This window comes from Carlito syrichta, unplaced genomic scaffold, assembly GCF_000164805.1.
Source record: "Carlito syrichta isolate Samal-C Ts95f unplaced genomic scaffold, Tarsius_syrichta-2.0.1 Scaffold315801, whole genome shotgun sequence".
Lineage (NCBI taxonomy): Eukaryota > Metazoa > Chordata > Mammalia > Primates > Tarsiidae > Carlito > Carlito syrichta.
In genome coordinates, this window is record NW_007259897.1 from 631,500 (window position 1) to 650,725 (window position 19,226).

Consider the following 19,226-nt stretch of genomic DNA (forward strand, 5'->3'; position numbering starts at 1 on the left):
TCTTCCCCCCTCCTTCCCACCTCTCCCTCCCTCCCTTCCTTCTTCCCTCTTTTTCTTTCATTCCTCCCTTCCTTCGTTTCTCCCACCCCTCCCTTTCTTTCCATCTTTCCCCTGAAGTTTTTCTTTTGTGGACACCTTTTTCTGGAAAATCGCCAGGCATCTGGTTCTGGGGAGTCCTCATGAGCCTCACCTTGCGTTTGGCAGCAAGGGCCTGAACTAGAGTCTCTGCCCTTCCAGCTCCCTGGGCTCTGAGCTCCTGGCTCCCAGAGGCTGTGGGAACCCATGGCTCTCCCCTTTCCTCTCTTCAAGGGCAGAACTAGGGGCTGACAGAGAACATGACAGGTTCATCTCTCAGAGACCGGGGTGGAGATGGGTGGAGACGGCTCCATAGAGCCTGTGTCTGAGGTGACACTGTCTCTTAGTCATTTATTCAAACATTCAGTTGTTCACAGACCCTGTCAGAGGTCTGCTGTGTGCTGGTGCACAGGTGAGTCACTGGTGAGCAAATTGAACGTGGTCTTGTCCTGTTGGATGGTAACCTAATAAAGACATAAGTAAATATCTACTCACAAATTATGCTCAGTACTTTTCTTTCTTTTTTTTTTTTGAGTTGGAGTCTCACTCTGTCACCCAGACTGGAGTGCAGTGGCTGCTCCCGGCCTCTGCAGCCTCGACCTGCTGGGCTCCGGCGATCCTTCCTCTTCAGCCTTCCGAGTAGCCGGAATTATAGGTGTGCACTACCACGCCCGGCTAATTTTTTGATTTTATTGTAGAGATGACGTCTCGCCTGCCCAGGCGGGTCTCGAACCCGTGGGCTCAGGCAATCCACTCACCTCAGCCTCCCAAAGACGCGGGATTTCAGGCTGAGCCACCGAGCCCGGCTGCTTAGTGCTTTTCAAAGCCAAAGACATACTGGGGAGTGGCGGGAGAGAATTGTGCAGACTTAGTTCTTGGGTTTATTGGTGGGGGGTGGTCAGGAGCAACAAGACACTAAGGACTTGTCCAGATTATGAGGGGTCAGTACTTGCACAGGAGCCACTTATATGGGAGATGTGTGTCAGGGTGCTTGGAGCAGCATTATCTGTGATGGTGAAAACCTGGAAAATATAACCTACATGTCTCTCAACCTACATGTGAATGAAAGAAAGATTTTGACAAAATCTGTAGGTATGCACGTTTTAAAAAATTTGCTCTCTTTCTGTAAGCTTGAAATGTTTCATTTTAAAAAATGATTCTGGAAGTGTGTATCTGGCAGAGGGAATAGCATGTGCAAATGCCCTGAGGCAGAAAATAACTTTCCTGGTAAGGAAGCAAGCAGAGTCCTCACTTTGGCCATGGAGGCCACCCTCCTTTGGGCATCTATTTCTCTGTTGAAAGTCTACTCTCCGCTAGCCCGAGACCATGGGAAAGGCCCTTTATTGAGCCTTTGGAAGGCCTTTCTAGGGGTTCTTGGTGTCCTGCATGATGGTGGGGGATGCCTTCTGGGTGAGTCAGCCCTCTTTGGTTGGAAATAGCAGGATCTAGTTGAGGTGCTGCCAAGGACCATGGTGATTCCTCTCCTTTTTTGGAGAAATTTGCCAGCTACATAGGCCATCTGCGAGAGGTGAGTCACTGATTTCCCATCTTGTTAATTGCTGACCCCTCTGTATGGGTCTGTTCAACCTGAGCTGCATGTGCTGGTGAATGTCAGTCCCCAGGTGAGCATGCTGATCATGTGCTTCAGCTCGGGTCCATGTGCGGCTATTCTAGGGTCTCTGAAACTTGGTTGGGGCTCCTGGACCCTGGAAATGTGGATTGTGAGTTGAAGACCATTGAATTGGTCCAGGCCCTGCTTTTCTGATGTGGAAACAGAGGCCCGGCCCAGAGTGGGGAGGTGTCCTGCCCAACCTGAGGTCACACGGTGAGGGAAGGGAGCCCGGGGTTGGCTGACATTTCAGGCCAGAGCACCATCCTTTGGACCCAAATGTGGCGCTCAGTGTCCCCAACCAAGATTTGTGCTGCTGACCTCTCCTGGGGAAAGATGTGACGTGTCTCCCCCTGGCCCCTGAGCCTGGTGGGTGGGATGTGAGATTCTGGTCGGGGCTACTGTACCTGCAGGTGCTTCCTGCAGACGTTCAGTTGGGGAGCTCTTCCCTTCCACTTCCCCCCATCTCCCCAGCTGACTCACTGGCTGCAGTGTCCTCCAGCATCTACTGGGTACTGTGCTCTGGGGACCGTGGGGGACACTTCTTCCGGCTTCCCTGTACAAGGTACTGAGGGTTGCCTGAGGAAGCGCTGTGTGACCTGCATAACTCACTTCTCTCTGGGTCTCTGTGTCCCCAGCTGTTCAGTGAGAGGCAGGGCTGACTGATCACCAAGGTTCCTCCCAGCTCTGAGGTCAGTTCGCTGTGAGTGTGGTGGAGAGAAGGGGGTAATTGCAGCCCTCATTCACTGAGCTTTCTTAACTGTGCCAGAGGTTTTATATGCATCAGTGTATCCACACCTTCATCTGAGAGGTTATAAAGGAATCAGTTGAAGTACAGAGAGGTTGAGTAACTTACCCGGAGTCACACAGCTAGTAAATTACACAGCTGGGATTTGAACCCAGGTAACATGTGGTCTTTATCGCCACTGTGGCTGGCTGAATAATGGCCTCTAAAGATGTTGCCATCTGAATTCCCACAACTTGTGAATATATTGCCTACATGGTTAAAGAGATTTTCAGGTGTGGTGAACTGAAGACTCTTGAGGTGGGGAGGTTAGCTTGCTCATCCAGGTGAACTTAGTACCGTCACAAGGGTCCTGATAAGAGGGAACTTTGACATGAGAAAGATGTGACTAGCGATTGCTGGTTTTGCCAATGGAGGAAGGGCCGTTGACGAGCCAAGGAACTCAGGCGGCCTCTAGAACTGGACAAGGCAAGGAGATGGATTCTCCCCAGAGTCTCTGGAAAGACGTAGTCCTGCCAGTACTGGGATTTGAGCCTAGTGAATCTGACTACAGGCTTCTGACTTCCAGAACTATAAGATAATAAACTTGTGTGGTGTTCAAGCCCCTCCATTTGTGGTATTTTGTTTCTGAAGCAATAGGAAACCAATACAACCATGTTTCGCTCTCTCATCTCCTTGTGGGTGGCTTTCTTTCAAATTTCAAAATTTGATTTTGAATTCCTAGAGGTAAAAAATAATCTTCCAAGTAGAGCCCATGTGGCCATCTTAAAATTAGAGAAGCGTTTTCTTAAAAGACCTTGTAAGACCGACTGTCCTACCTCTGCTTCTCTGCAGGAATGAGGTGGGGTGAGTCCAGAGGGGAAGGATCCCAGGGAACCTGGGCCCAACCTTCACCTCCCTCTGTGAGTCTCCAGCTGGGCGTCCACCTCTCCAGGCCTCATCCTTGGTCCCCTGAGAGTGGTCCCCCATGGCGGGCCTATACCGCATGCCCAGCACGTCTTTGTGGGCTGAGCCAGCAGGGTCAGGGCCAGATCTGAGGCTGCTCGCCAGTCCTTGCAGGGAACATGGGTGCCCTAGTTCACCTCTGGGAACCAGAGCTTTGCCCACAGCAACTCTGTTGGGTGGTAGGAGGAACTCTGGATCAGAGTCAGGCAGCCCTCACTGACCATGCACCCCAAGCACTCCCCATGCTGCTCTGGCCTCAGCTTCCTTATCTGTGAAGTGGGTATCATACTGAGGCCCTGTTGAAGCTGCATGTTCAGGGTAGAGGTGGCTGCATGTGGTAAGAGCTTTCACTGTTTCTTCGACCAGGCTCGTGGCCTCCCAGAATCCTCTCTGGGTCCTCTGACTTCTTCCCAGGAGCAGCCCACTGCACTGGGCTTCCTTGGCCCCAGGCTGTTGAAGGGGTAGGCGAATGCAGGCACGAGTTGTGGGCGGGAAGCTGTGAGGCATCATTCCACTCTTCTGTGACCTTGAACCAGTCGGCCCCTTTTTGTAGCTTCAGTGTCTTCTCCCATGACACACCATGGTAGGACTTTCCTGTAGTTGTTCTGAGAATTAGAGGGGAGTCACAGTGTCTGGTGCCCTTAGGCCCCTGTCCTTGCCGCCTCCGGCTCCTGGTTCCTGGAGTCAGCAGAGCATCTCAGTGTTAGCCTGAGGTTCCAGATCTGGAATTAAACCCTAGTTTCTGTAATGGTTCAGGTCCTGAGGCAAGGCAGCCCTGTAGGGGATTGAGAAATGCTGGCAGAATGGCCTGGCCATCTCCCTTTCTCCCCACTTTCCAGACAGAGCTGAAGGGAGGGAAGTCCTCCCTGAGGAAGGCAGATCTTCCAGAGCCCATCAGGAGCTTCCTCCAGTGAAGAGGATGGGCTGAGACTGGGAGGGCTAGTGCCTGGGCCCAGGCTCTCATGCTTGGTTGAAAACTGGAGCCAGCTGTGAAGCTCAAGTCACATCCCTGCAGGGGTGACACATAGGCATCTGTGTGGCCTTTAAGGAGAGAGAGCCCAAGGGTTGCCTCTTTCAGGAAGCATTCCCTGACCCCTCAGGCTGGGTCTTCTCCCCTGTGTCCCCACAGTCCCCTCCTCCAGAACCCTTGTCCTCTAGAATTGTCTCCTGGGCACTTGTCAGTCTCCTCTGTGAGGCTGTGAGCTTTCGTAGGGTAGGGGCCATGAGCCTGACACCAAGTAGATCCTCAGTGGGAGTCTCTGAATGGATGGAAGATGACTGGGGGAGGCTGAGCTGAACTTGGTAAGGCCTTGGGAGGGAGGTGTGCTGGGAAATGCAGGGTCTCATGGGAGTGCTGGGGAGGTTGAACAAGTAAGGGCCCTTTCAACCTTTAGGCCCTGTGACCTTCACATGAGGTCAAGGGTTAGGACAGAGAGTAATGGTGACAGCTCACATTTACCAAGGACTCATTAGTGCTAACCACTTTTTAGTCGCAATCTCATTTAGCCCCAGCCACCCTCTCAAGAGAGTGCTATCTCCCCACTTTTCCTTGAAGCACCTGATACTCTGAGAGGGTAAGCAGCTTGTCCAGGTCACAGAGCTGTGGACCTAGAACCCGATGTGATCCCTGGCCTACCTAACTTGCACTGCAGGGGTTTTGAAAGAACCATAGAAGGGATGATTGTGGCCTCAGCCCTCCCATTGTTGGGGTGAGTAGGGCCACAGAAAGTGCTTGACAGGGTCAGGAATTTAAATAGACCTTAAAGGATGCAGTTTTTTCTGTAGGGATGCTATCTTGGACTGATCCTTAAGGACAAGTGCCAGCTTTATACACCCCAAGGCGAGACTCTCTGGTCCTACCTACGAGCACAAAAGTGGGATTCTTCTACCTTTCTTGGGATGTGGCCCAATAGCCCATGGATTCATCACCAGGACCCGTAGGACCCAAGGCCTCTCAATAGCTCGGCCTCTCTTCTGGGCTCGATACTGGGTGGGGGTGGGGGGGCACCCGTCAGGAATGACACTAGGCGTTTGGGCCAAGTGACTGGGTGACAGTGGTGGTGTTGATGGAGCCAGGAGACCTGGGGGATGTGAGTTTGGGGTGAAGGTAAGTGGGCATCCTCAGCTCTCTCCTGGACCCCCTTATCTGGGAGATTTCAGCTCTGCACTGGAAGTTTCTCTCCTCAGGTGCCTCTGGGAAAACTGGTGTGCTTGTTTTTGTGCTTCTATGACTTTCTGGCTTTGGGAGAACTTTCTTAGGGCTCGGCTCTCACCTGTCCCTTGAGCCAACTTCGTGTCATTCCCGTGGACTTGGAGTTAAGAGGCAAGCATTCTTCAGTTCAAATCCCAGCTCAACCTCTTAGCAGCTATGTGACCCTGGGCCAGATACTTGTCTTCTCTGGGCTTGTTTCTTCATCTGCAAAATAAATCTACTTTGCTGTGGTGTCAGGAGGGTCAGAGGTCATGGAGGTGAAGCACCGATGCCAGGACCTGGCTTGGCCTGACCTCTTCATGCCACAGACGTCCCATGACTTGTATGTACACAGTCACACCCACATCATGACGTACCTGGATGCTGGGCAGATTTCGATTGGGAAAAACTTTTAAAGAATCTGTTCAACTTCTTTAAGTAGGCAATGCAGAATTTCTGGAGAGAGCAGAAGGAATTATTACTCACAGGGAAATGCAAATATTTTAATGAAGATCCTATGAAAACTTGGGGTATTTTTCCTGAGCAAATAGTCGTGTTTGTTTCTCCAAAAAAATAGCCACAGTTATGATGCTGCAGGGGCCACCCATCTCAGGGGTTGGCTCATCTTCCTGCCCCCACCTTCTTGTCTTTAAATCTGAGAAAACATAATGAAGACAAAAGGGACCAAATTTGCGCTTTGCTGAGAGAAGGGGTTACTCCTGTAAAGAAAAGTCAATTTTTGTGGCCAGACTTTTTCAGCTGTGAAAACCAGTGTGGGGAAAAGCATAGTAAGCACAAAAATACATTTAAAAATTATTTTCCTTGGAAAGGACATTTTTAAGGTCAATAGTGTTTGCTAGAGGACGAGGGGTCTGCTTTCTCTTGAAGCAAATGTTCTTTAAGCACCCAAAGAGATGTAGAGAATTAGAGGGAAGAGAGGGGAAGCCCCAGGGGAGAGAAGGGTTGGGGAGGTGGGATGGGGAGCAAGAAGGTTTAACATTGGGTTGGTGCCCCCCCCATGCCTGGTGCAGTACCAAGGCCTTATGCATGCAGAGATAATTGATCCTTACAAAGGACATTTGGTTATTATGCCAGTTAGGAGCTCAGAGAGGTTGGGTAAATGACCTGTGGTCCACAGCTCATGGACAGAGGAGCCAGAAGTCCAGCCCTGCCTGTCTGGTGAATGCTCCTGCTCTTTCCACGGTACCCCAGGGCAGGGGCTGTTGGTTCAGGTCAGGATAACTGACACAGTGAGATGGGAAGAGGCACACCCAAGGGTGGGCTGGGAGCCTTGGGTGCCCTCCCTACCCCTAGGAACGTGGCTTTTTCCCCATTTTCAGAGAGGAAAATGAAGACTCAGGGAAGACTGTTGTGCACTGTGGCTTTTTGTTTCTAAGTCCATTTGGAAACCTTTTCCCTCCTAGTTCTGTCCCCCTGCTCCCCATTTATCCTTCCCTTCATCAAAGAACAATCAAACATTTACTAGGTCCTAGCACCGCTCTATGTGCTTGGGAAATCATGGGGAGTGGACAGAGATACCTGACCTCATGATGTCTCTGTTCCAGGGAAGGTGGGGAAGAGATGGGCGTAACTCAGGAAGTCTTGTAGAATGCTGCAAGGTGACATGCATGATGGGAGTTAGAAATGAAAAGTAAAAGACATGTAGAAGGATCAGGAGGGTGGGGCTGCAGATGGGGCAGCCTGCAGTATGGAAAAGAATGAGCAGAGGGCTTTACTTCCCAGCCATGGAAATAATTTAGAACTGAACGGAGGTGGTGGCAGTGCAACATTGTGAATGCACTAAATGCCACTGCATTGTTCACTTTAAAGTGGTTAATTTTGTGTCATATTAATTTCACTGCAATACATTATTGTTAAAAAGTGGTGGTCAGGGTCTGCCTCGTGGAGAAAGTGAGAGCTGTGCAGAATTCTAAGGGAGGCAAACATGTCAACCCCACGCTGCTTCCTTCCAGGGAGAAGGAAATTCCAGGCAGAGGGAACAGCCAGGGAAAGGAAGCGAGACAAGCTGTGCTTCACAGGCCACATCCAGCCATGGCTCATTTTTGTAAATAAAGTTTTATTGGAATACAGCCATGTCCATTTGTTTACATATTGTCTATGTGACCCAGAGTCCTTGTCTGACCCTTTACAGAAAAAGTCCTCAGATGGGGATATGCTGGGGTGTTGGTGGAGAGGAGGGATGAAGACCAGAGTAGGCGGGGGTGAGGCCAGAGAGGGAGTGGGAGCTGAATCATGAAGCCCCCGAGTGACTTCCTGTGGCACCCTCTGGCAGCACTGGGGCAGATGCTGACATCTTGCTGATGGGGAGGGGGTGTGTGTGTGTGTGTGTGTTTGGCGTGGGGACATAGTACAGGGTAGAGACATGGCTGGACATAGAGTCAGAAGAAAGACCTGGACTTGAGACCTGCGGTTTGTCCCTTGCTAGCTCTTTGTCCTCAGGCTCTCATCCACACAGAGCTTGACAGTGGTGATGGTGATGACGGTGATGGTGGTAGTGGTGGCGATGACGGTGGCGGTGGCGGCTACATTGGGTGCACCTCTGCTGTGCTGGATACTTTGCACATGTGGTGCTAATCCTTACACAGTGATGCAAAGTGGGTAGCAGTGTCTTAGTTTGCCGGGGGAAACACTGAGTGACTTAAGCAAGGCCACACAGCTGATATGTGGCAGGGCTCAAATAATAATGCAGTGACACCCATTTATTATATTGCCGTGAAGAGGCCACAAAGCAGTGAATGTGAGAGTCTCTGGTGAACAGCACTGCTGTTACTCAGTCTTTAGTGAGAGGTGGCCCAGTGTCAGCACTGCTCTCCCTGTAGGGGTTTCCTGGGAGGGACTGTCCCCAGCCTCTCTGCCTCCCCATGCCACACCAGAGTGTTCTCTCTCTTGGACCAAGTGTGCTTGGGGAGGGGCCCTGTCTCCCCATCCCCATGGTGACCAGTTGCTAGGCCTGGTGTTGGTTTTGGTTTTCCTCATTTGAGGTTGTGGGATCCTTCTGACTGAGGCTGAGGTTTTTCTGCCCTGGAAACCCCAGCTGTGGTGTGGCCGTGAGGTGGGGCCTGGAGGTGTTGGAACCGGCCCACAGACCACAGGCCCCACATGCCTGTGCTGCCCACATGCCTTGCACCCTCCGCCTGGGAGGTTTCAGGCTCTTGCAACTGAGAACTGTGGCACCACAGAACTTTCTGGGGTCAGGAGAACTGTGCGTCTTTGCTCCCCACATTCAGTCCCTTAGGGGGCAGAGCCGCTAAGAGGTCTGGGGTGTGCCAGCGTTCCTGTTCTCATCTGCCCCCGTGGCTTTTACCCACCCTGCTGATGAGTCCCCTAGAGCCATGCAAGCCCCTGACTAAGCAGCCAGGCCAGTTAGCAGGGCCCAGAAAGTTGTCTAATCCCTCTCTGCCTCTGCCTCTGCCTCTGCCTCCTCCTCCTCCTCACCTGAGTTTTGGCAGGTTACTCCCTGGCCTGGCTGTGCTCACATCAGAGTGTCAGCCCTTTGAATGGAGCCCTGGAACTGGACCCTGCATGCCTCAGGCCCATTCCTGAGGCCTCTGAAGTGGCTCTTCTTATGTGAAAAGGGTCAGTCTCACCATGTGGTGAAGCTAGTGGTGGTGTCAGGCCGGGAAAAACACCCTTGGACAGGGAAAGGCTCTATGTCCCCCAGACTGCCCCGTTCCCTCTCTTGCCTGCCCCAGGGTCCCATGCCCAGCTAGGAAGGCACTGGACACTCTCAAAGACACCAAGGCATGGTTCTTCCTCCTAGTTCTTCAGAACTCAGTGAACTCGAGCCACCCAGAGTGGCTACATAAGTCTCTTCTTGGGAGATTCTGGGCCACAGGTGCCTTGGCAGCCCCTCGTGTTATGTTTTCTTCTAAACATTTCAGTCAGGGGATAGTTAGGGAGAGCGGACTCCTGGTGCCACCAGACTCTGACCACCCAGCTCATGCTGTGATGGAGGAACCAAGGCAGGAGAACGACCGAGGTGGAATCACCTTAATTCTGGGGAGCGTTCAGGAAAGCCTGGCAAAGGAGGGTGCACCAAAGCAGGGACTGGGTGCCCGGTGTTTTCAGAAGGGGAGAGTCATAACCATAAAACGAAGCCCCCAAGGATGGGCCCTGCCCCATTCGCTCCGTGCTCCCTCACATCTGTCTCACTAATGAGGATCTTAAAGAGAAACTCTTTGCAGAAAGGGCTCTGTGCCCTGTCCTGGTGCAGTCCTCCTGGATTCCAGAGGAAGAGAATAGGCCGGGGTTGGGGGATGGGATTTCTCCTTTCCCCCCATGTGCCCAGCTCCCTTTCACAGTGGTTGCCAGTGGGTTGGAGAAAGTCCCTTGCCGGCTGAGGTCACCTCAAGCACACTTGGCTGGAGTCAGGTCGCTTCCGAAAAGGATTGAGTCACTTGGTGATACGGTCCCCGGTTGGGCCCTGTAATTGGGAACTTACCTTGTTCAGGGTTGAATGAAAAGAGATTTTGATTTAGTGAGAGGCCACATGCCCACCTCATTAGTTTCAGCTGGGGGTGCCACTCTGGTGGCGGCAAAGGTGGCAGAGTCCAGGTGGATGGGAAAGAAATATCAGTGGGAGAGGAGGGTGGGGGGTAACTCATTCTTAGCGGGAACACCTGCCTCCTCTGATTTGCCTGGGCCAGATCTTACTCCTAGAACACCCACAGCTCCCCATGGTGATATTTTCTGGAAAACCTGCTCTATTGCCAGCACAGTGGAAGCTGAGTCCTGAAAGCTCACCTGGGTAAAAAAGAATTGTACAGATTCTTTAGCTCCACAAACGTCACAGGCAGAACTGTAGCACCACCTTCCACTTGACTGGCCAAGAGCAGGTGAGTCATCATCCTTTTGTGGCTGGAAACGCAGTGGAGTGATCCTTCCACATATAGTCACTAGGACACCCGACTGTGAGGCCCTTCCAGACTGTGACTCAAATGTGTTGAGAGTAGCTTCTCCAATTTTCGTGACTTCCCTTCCCTCTTCCCCAAATACTAATTCTAAAGACCTGCTTCACAACACAATTTGGATTTCTAACAAATGTGGACCCTTGCATTAGCATAATGCTGACCTTTCTAAGCCACAACCTGTTCCATGGTAAGGGCCCTGGTGGGAAGTTCTGGAGTCTCTGTAGCCTGTACCCCTCTCTACCACCTGTCCTTGTGCCTTTAACTAGCCATCAGTGCCCCTAGATTATTTTGGAAGCAAGGGTAGTCATTTCTGTGACCTTACTCCTGCTGTCTCTGATTATGCAGGCACCACCCAGGACTTCTCCTCTGAGGTTAGAGCTTGGGTGGCCTGCCACTCACCTGGCCCTGTATCACCACCCTCCCCTTGCCCCATCTACAAGGACAATACTGATTGGATTGTTTCAGACTCTAGACTGGGCCATGACATGTGGCCTGATTTTCTCCCTGGGGACTTTAGAGTCAGGAGTCCAGAAGATGGGCAGTGAGCTGGGGTGAGGATTCAGTGGCCTCAATGGCTGCAGCACATTTCTGACTAGCTGGGTTAGCACACACTTCTCAGTCTTTACAAGCCTGCCCTCACTGTAGACACTAGCTGCAAGAGTAGGGGTCCCCAGGCCACTCTCACTTCTGACCATGGCTACAAATTCAGGGATTCCCCTGAACCCTTCAGGTTTGATAATTTATTAGGATGACTCATGGAACTCAGGAGAGCACTGCGCTTACAGTTACAGTTTTATCATAGCAAAAGATACAAATCCAGACCAGCGAAAGGGAAGGACATACAGAGCAAGGTCTGGGAGAGTTTCAGCTGTGAAGCTGCCATGGATGTCCCACCTCCTGGCACATCGATGTGTGAGTACCAATCAGGAAGCTCTCCCAAGCCTCAGTGTCCAGAGTTTTTAGTTGGAATTTTGTTGGGTAGGCATAATTGATTGAATCACCAGCCATGTGGTTGAACTCAAATCTCCAGTCACTTGTCCCTCCCTGAAAGTCAGGATGATATTACATGACTCAAAGCACCAACCTTCTAATCCCATGATTGGTCTATGGAGAGGCCAAAGGTCTGTGCTAGGGAAACGTGGCCCAGGGGAAAGCAGGCCCCCACTTCCTTGGGGCCCCAAAGCATGTCAGGTCCTCTGTGGATCCTACATTCCCATCCATAGAGATGGTTCTGTCTTCTCTGAGATCTGTAAACAATAAAGGTCCAGTGGCCCTCTGAATGCAAAGAAGCGCCCAGTAGACAATGTACGCACCCTTCGTAGATGTGAGTTTTGAGGTGAATTCTACCCAACTTCTGAAGGAGCTGATTGGGGATGAGGGCTGGGGGCCAGTGGACCCTGAGCCATCTCACTGACCTGGACCCATCACTGTTCTCCCAGTGTTTCCTTTGGGCTTCTTGAAACAGGAGGGTCCACATACGGCTTGCCCTCCCGCCCCTATAAATGACTTTAAGTTGCCAAGCATCCTGCTATGAGAAGAAAGCTCAAGTCAGACAGGACACAGAGACCTTGTCAGAATCAGAGCCCAGGATCACCAAATTTTGGAGCTGGGAGGAATATTTTCAGTCAGCTTGTCCAAGCCCCTGTGTGTTTCTTCAGATCCTTTTTAGAAGACATGGACAGAGCAAAAATAACAAATCAGAGATGGAGTAATTTCCAAAAAGAGAGGTTCTATCATCCTATTTCCCACAAAATGTTCTCTTAATTTAGAGCAGTGGTTTTCAAAGTGAGAGTGCATCAGAATCACCTACAGGGCTCATTGAAACACAGATTGCTAGCCCCACCCCCAGAGCGTCTGATTCCATAGGTCTGGGATTGGGCCCTAGAATTTGCATTTCTAAGAAGTTCCTTGATGCTGATTCTGCTGGTCCAAGGACCACGCTGAGAACCACTGATTTAAAGGCAAAAGGGAAGCTCTTTCTGACAAATGCATGGAGCCTTCCTCAGCTTTGCCCTGGAGCCTTTCTCTAACCAATTGCTCATTTGTCACCAAGGAGGAAAAGAACAGACTAAGAGTGAGGACACCTGAGTCCAGGTTCAGGTTGTGACACAAGCTGCCTGAGTGATTTCAGGCAAGATTCTTTCCTTTCTGACACTCTATTTCCTATCTATCCCATGGTTTCAATAATAGAACCTAACTCACAGGGGTTGTGAGGAGTAAATGAGTTGGTGTTAATAGTATGAATCGCTCCCTGACTCTGGGAGTACAAAAAATACTCCAGGGTCTATTATTTCAGCAAAAGTCTGTCCCATCCATTCCAGGGATAGTATGTGAAGCCTCTGGGCTCCCAATAGTCCAGTAAATTAGGCCTCAGATCATTTGGGTCACTGCTGTTGCTGGTTTGGTCCGTGACTTTTGGACACTGTCATCTCCAACCCACTGTGCCGAGTGACCACAGGGCTCTGGGTGGCTGGAGGCTCCTCGCTACTCTGAGGCCCGCGTCACTGGATCCCCAACCCCCCCCCACTGGGGTGACACAAGAGCAGAGTTTAGTTTGTCCCACTACCCTCTCCAGAAATAACAGCCCCTCCTCCATCTGAAGCGTCTCCCTCTCCAGGCCAGTGCTTTTCAGTCTCTGTCTTTAAAGCATAACACCACCTTTAGAAACAGCAAAGGCAACAAGAATAACAGCAGGCCAATTTCTTCCCCCACAAGGACAGCCTCTTCTTTTGTAGCAGCTTTGTTTTGGTGGGGGGGGAAATGATCCTTTTATTTTTCCCTGGGGGCATCCACAGGAGTAGAAGAAATGCCAATTAGTCTCTCCACAGTTCACCCTATTGTGAGAGCCCCTTAAAAATCTGTAGCTGTTTATTACTTTGCTTTCCCCCTCCAAGTCCTGCACTCCCTTCACTGCTAGGACGCGCCCTCTTGCTGGTCCTCCCAAGCCCTCTCTGTGACCATTCTCCCTCCTCCTGCCCTGCCTCCCCCTTATCACTGTTCACCAGCCTGGCAGGAGGGCACTTGTATGGGAGCATTGCTGGTGGCTGAGGGAGCCAGGACTGGAGAAAGCAGAGGCGAAAGGGGGAGGTTGGTTCAGCAATTTTCCTCCTAAGGTTGCCACCTCTGAAGGCCCTGAAGTCGTGAGGCAGGGCACACGTGTCTTCCTGTTACCCACTCTCTCTAGCTTTTGCCCTGGACTCCTCCCCATTCTTGACAAGAGACCTCTGTCCTGGTCCTTTGGTGCCTCCCCCAGAGCCAAGAGCCGGTGACATTCAGACCCCTGCCCTCGATCCCACTCCCCAAGCTCCTCCCTGCCCCATCCTGCCTTGTGGCAGGAGCCCCCTGATTGCCTTGGGCCTCAGGTGCTGCCATACCCCACCGGGCTGGGGCTACCCTCCTCCGCACGGCCTGCCCTACCTTCCCAGCTGCCACCCAACTATCTTGCTTGTCTTTGCTCTTTGGTGCATGGAATGAGCTGGATGAGGGCAGGGACTGTGTCCCCTTTGCCCACTCATTTCTGGTACCTGGAAGGTAAACCCTGTGCACCAGTGAATCAGCTAGTAAAGCAAATAAAGCCCCAGGCTCCTCCTGATGGGAAATGGCTGTGAGTCTGAGCTAGCCAAGAAGACCCTGCTCCTTTTTGAGTGTGTGGTTCATTTATTGGCCTGGCTAATTTCTCTCCCTGGCCTCAGCTGTCTCAACGGTGAATGGGCCAGGACCACCCAAATAAGGACCGAATATAGAGCTCCTAGTTCAATGCTCAGCCCTGAAGGCTGGCTGGCAGAGAGGGAATGGAGGGAGACTGTCATTTATTCCTGCAAGCATTCATTCTTTTACCCAGTCAGCCAATGTAACTCACTGAAAGCTTGCAATTAAGCAGGCATGGCATTCTCTGCACCATCATCCCTAGGAGCAGGTCTGACCTAAGCTGGGAAAGGGCTGTGGGCCAGACAGGGAGATCTGCTTCTCAAGGACAGCATGGGAAGGGGCTTTAGAGCTGGGGCTTGAAGAATGAGCAGGGCTTCAGCAGATGGAGGCCAGGAAAGGCCATTCCTGGCAGAGAGAACTGCATCTGACAGGGTCAAGGCGGAGATGATGGTGGGTACAGGGGCCAGAGGGGCTGCCAGGTGGCCGGGGATAAAGGGGACATTTGCATCCACTCAGCAGATACTGTCTGAGCATCTATACCGTGAGAGTCACAGAGAGCAAAGAAACCCAGGTCCCTGCTACCACAGTCAGTGCAGTAGGCCTGAAGACAGGCAATGAAATGAATGGGGCGATTTTAGGTGGTGACAGGGCTGTGGTCTGGGACTGGGAACCTTGCAGTCACTTCCAGTGTGGAGGCTGAGTCACTGACAATGGGCTGAATGTGTTGAGAGAATGGATAGATGAGTCTGTAAACTGACACACATGTGTGAGAGAGACAGACAGACAGACTTCTTGCACACCAGTGCTTCTTGCACACATCCATGCCATGTGGAGAAGGTGGAGACCGGGCCTGCTTCAGCTTCTGAGGTCAGAGAAGGCCTTCAGGACAGCGGTATTTGGGGTAAGACTAGAAGCTTGTGTGAGGACCATTCAGGAAAGGCGGGAGAAGGTGCTCTTTGTAGAGGGAACAGTATGCACAAAGGCCTTGAGATCAATGGCAAGGAGAAAAATAAAACTTGGGGAGAAGGTCACCAGGTGACCTAGGACCCTGAGCCTGGCCAAGAACAGGCTGAGCCTATGAGTAGTCAGCCCTGGGAACTGGCCAGCCCTGCTGCTGGGGCCTGAGCAGGGGGTAGGTGGGAAGTGGTGGCCTGTAGGCCTGACACCCTCCCCAGCAAGGGTATAGACCTGGGGCAACCAAGGTCACAGGGCCAGGACACGGAAGAATTTCCGCAGCCGCATACCTGGGCCTGATCCCCTCTCAGAATACAGAGAAGCAATCGAGTCCCACTGAAATGATAAATAGTGTCAACACTTCAGTTATCAAATGTTCTATTTAATAACCCAACAGCACACTTGAGACCAGACATTTGTTTGAATGTGGTGCCCTCTTTGAGACAAGCTTTGTTTATCGTTAAGTGAAACTTTGCCCCAGCCCATCTGAATTATGGAAGGTTAGGTTTATTTCATGGGACTTCTAGAGGAACTGGAGGCCAGATGTGGGTGGGGAGGCCATCCTGGGCCCCTGTTGCCATTTATGGGGACACCCTGCCAAGAACATCCCAGTATTAGTTTCCTGTTGCTGCCGTAACAAATTGCTGCAATCTAAGAGGATTAAAACAACACAGATTTAGTATCTTACAGTTCTGGAGACCCAAAGTCTGACATGGTCTCAGTGAGTAAGAGTCAAGGTGTCAGTCAGCAGGGCTGCTTTTTTTTCTGGGTGCTTTGAGGGGAAATTGGTTCTCTTCCCTTTTCTAGCTTTGGGAGACTTTTGGCATTCTTGGCTCCCGGCTTCCTTCCATCTGCAAAGCCAGCAATGGCTGGTTGAGTCTTTCTCACACTCTCTGCCCTTCCTCCCTCTTCCACATTTAAGGGTGTTGATGGTCACAGTGGGTCTACCCAGATAATCCAGGATAATCCCCATCATTATCCATAGTTCCATCTACAACCTTAATTATCACTTGCCATATAACCTTATATAGTCACAGGTTCTAGGGATGAGGATGTGAGCATCATTGGGGAATTTTCTTCTGCTTCCAACAGTCCCTGTTCTGGAAGCTGAGGAAGTAAGAAATAGAAAGAAAGAAGCCTCAGGCAGTGGGGAGTGTGCACCTTCTGCTGAGGAGTCTGCACCGCATTTGGGTGTCTCACCTTTCCTGCCTCCTCCACCACTGCAACAGCAGCCCCATCGCTAACAGATCTCCCTCAACCCTTGTTCTTTTCCTAAATGTTGGTCAATGTGGTCACTAAATAAAGCAGCGTGTATCTACACCCCTACTATTGACATTTTAGAGCTGACCCTCCTTTGTTCTAGGCGTCTGTCCTATGCACGGGATAACATTTAACTACATCCCTGGCCTGTACCCACTATCTGCCAGTAGCACCTCTCCATGCCAGTAGTGACAATTAAAAATTTCTCTAGACATTGCCATATGTTCCCTGGGGGATGGTCACTGGGGTTGAGAACCACTGAAGTAAAAGCCTTTGATGTCTGTCCTCCTGCTGTTGATTGCTGTGTGTCCCGGCATCTGAGGAGGGCTTGCCACATAGTAGGTGCTCAGCTCATATCGGCTGAATTAATTTGTGAATCTGTGTTAATTTTCTTAATGAGTAAATCTATAAGAAGTGTGCATGCCCGTGTGTGTGTGTGTGTGTGTGTGTGTGTGTGTGTGTGTCCTGGTTTCCATAGACCTGAGAATCACCTGAGGAGCCTTCTAAGCAGTCACATTCCTGGGTTCCAATCACAGAGAGTCAGGCAGTAGCCTAGGAATCTGTCTAGTGAAGGAAGGGGAATGGGGATATGGACCTGCTGAGTTCTAATGGACCAGTCGGGGCTTGCAGCTGTTGGGATAGAGCTTCTGACTTTGCTGACCTGAGGTTCAGGCTGACTTCTTGAGAGGGCAGTTCTTCTGTAGGGGTTATACTTTTGAACCTATAGGCCGCCTAAATGAAGTCCCCAGCTGGGTGGGGACAGGCTGATCTGGAGGCCACATGCCCTGTCTAAGGGGCAGCTGCTGCCCAGCGCCAGCCGATGCCTGCCATGTGGGATGCCGGCTATGGGAAGGAAGCCCCAAATCTGCATTTGTGTGTGAAATCCAGTGTTTAAATGTTGTCAACAGGTTTGGTGAACAAGCAAGCAGACAAGCCACATGTGGGTCAGCCTGACCACTCTGTGGGCCTCCCATCTGACCCGCAACCTTCCTGGGAGTTTCCAACTCAGACCACAGCTAGACCCCTGTTTCTTCTGTCTCTGTGAACTATGTCACTTCTGAGGTCTGACACCAACTTTCTCTTTTATCCTCTGAGTATTTCTCCGGCATTCAATACCCCAAAGGGAGGTTTGCAGTTAGAACAGAACAGCAAGGGCGAGAGCCCAGGGTCTGGATTCCACCCAGACTGGAGTCTTGGCTCTGCCATTTATGAGCTTCAGGGCCAGAGGCGACTTGCTTCTTTCTTCCCCATGCCTTAGTTTTCTTATTCATTAAGTGGGCACGTAACCATTCCCACCTTACAGAGCGAGACTGAGAGTGAAGACTGTAGGCTCATGTGTGCAGGTGAGAGCAATGTACGTGTGTGTTTGTGTGTGCATGCAGGTGTGTACATGCACACGTGTGCACTTGTGTGTGTTGGCCCTGGTTGGAGAAAAGAGTGAGTGTGGAGTGGGACGGGTTGTCAGCTGGTGAGTTATGTAACTCAGATGTCTGTTCCTTCATCTGTGACATGGGCCCAGTGATTTCTTCCTCGAAGAGTCATTCTGGGGATGAAAGAAGGCCATGGCAGGTGCCTGATATGCTTTCATTCTGTCCCTCAGAGTTTATGGCCTTTGCCCTCTGTGGATCCTGAGAGGAGGGGACCGAGGCTGCTGGGAGAAGAGGGCTTTGGGTTGACGAGATGAGAAGAGAGCAGAGAATGGATCTGGCGTTCTGCTCATCTCCAGTTAGCTTCCTCTCCTGCTTCCTGGCCACCAGGAGGTCCTCAGAAGCCAACCAACTGGTCATCAGGGCCAGTTGACCTCAGCTTTCCAGGACAGCTCGGATAGCAATTAAGCCTCCCTGGCTTTATGCCTGCCCTGAACACATGCTACACCATTATTCCTCCCTTAGTGATGTGATGGAGGCCTTCCTGCCTTGCTTCATTGATGGGCACTCAGAGGGAATGGAGTGAGTGCCCAGGCTTGCCTGGACAGCAGGAGAAGACCACAGTACCAGAGCAAGGTGGGGAGCTGGCCAGGCTGCCCTGGGGAGGCCTGGAGCTGAGCTCCACTGGGTTCCCCTGGGATTACTTGTCCTGCCCAGATCCTTCCTGGGAGATTAGAGAGTGGAGGGGGAGACACACACCCAGTGGGGCAGAAGCAGGCTGAGGGGCCAAGGCCCTGCCTGAGATTAGGAATGAAGGTAAGAGACCTTGAAGTCCTGAGATACTGAGGGGCCCAAAGGGATCTGTGCCTTTGGGTGAGTCACTGACAGCGGCTAAGGGCCACTGTGGGTACAGAAGGTGAGTGACGGCATCTGGGTCCCAGGCACCCTCAGCCACCGAACAGAGGTGCCTCCAGGTCCAAGGCCCAAACGCTGGTGGGCTCAGGGACACTCAGCCCCAAAGTGTTGTTTGCATGTGTGAGGATTCTGATGTGGGTCTACCATCCCTCAGATAGGAGTGGTGGGATGACAGGAAGCCCTGTGTGTGCACCTCACTCAGCTCTGTGTGTTTGCTACACATGCCTGTTCATTACATGTTTGTTCTTTATGTGTGTGTTGATTATGTGTGTTCATTAGTGTGGTCACTGGGGAGGACATGAGGCAGGACAGGCCCTTTAGGAGGCCTTCCTTCCAGCCTCTGAAACTCTGGGTAGTGTGAGGAGGGAGAGAAGAGGGCACCCAAGACAAGCAGAAGTTGAAGTCCTGTCCCCAACTACTGGTCTCAGTTGGGCAAGGGGATACTCCACAGGAAACAAGACAAAATGGCCATGAGGGGGCTGCAATCCACTTGCCTGTGGATCCGTCCCATAAAGATTTCTCAAGCCCAGAAGGCCTGGCGCCTGCTATCAGAAGGCTGGTGGCTGCTCTAGGGGCTGGAGACTAG

The 19,226-nt window shown here is 51.5% G+C and overlaps 1 protein-coding gene across 1 annotated transcript in view; it reads left to right on the plus strand.

The window, feature by feature from the left end:
• Positions 1-19,226, plus strand: part of GRK5 (G protein-coupled receptor kinase 5) — a 231,844-nt gene that overhangs the window by 92,628 nt on the left and 119,990 nt on the right. The window lies entirely within an intron of this gene.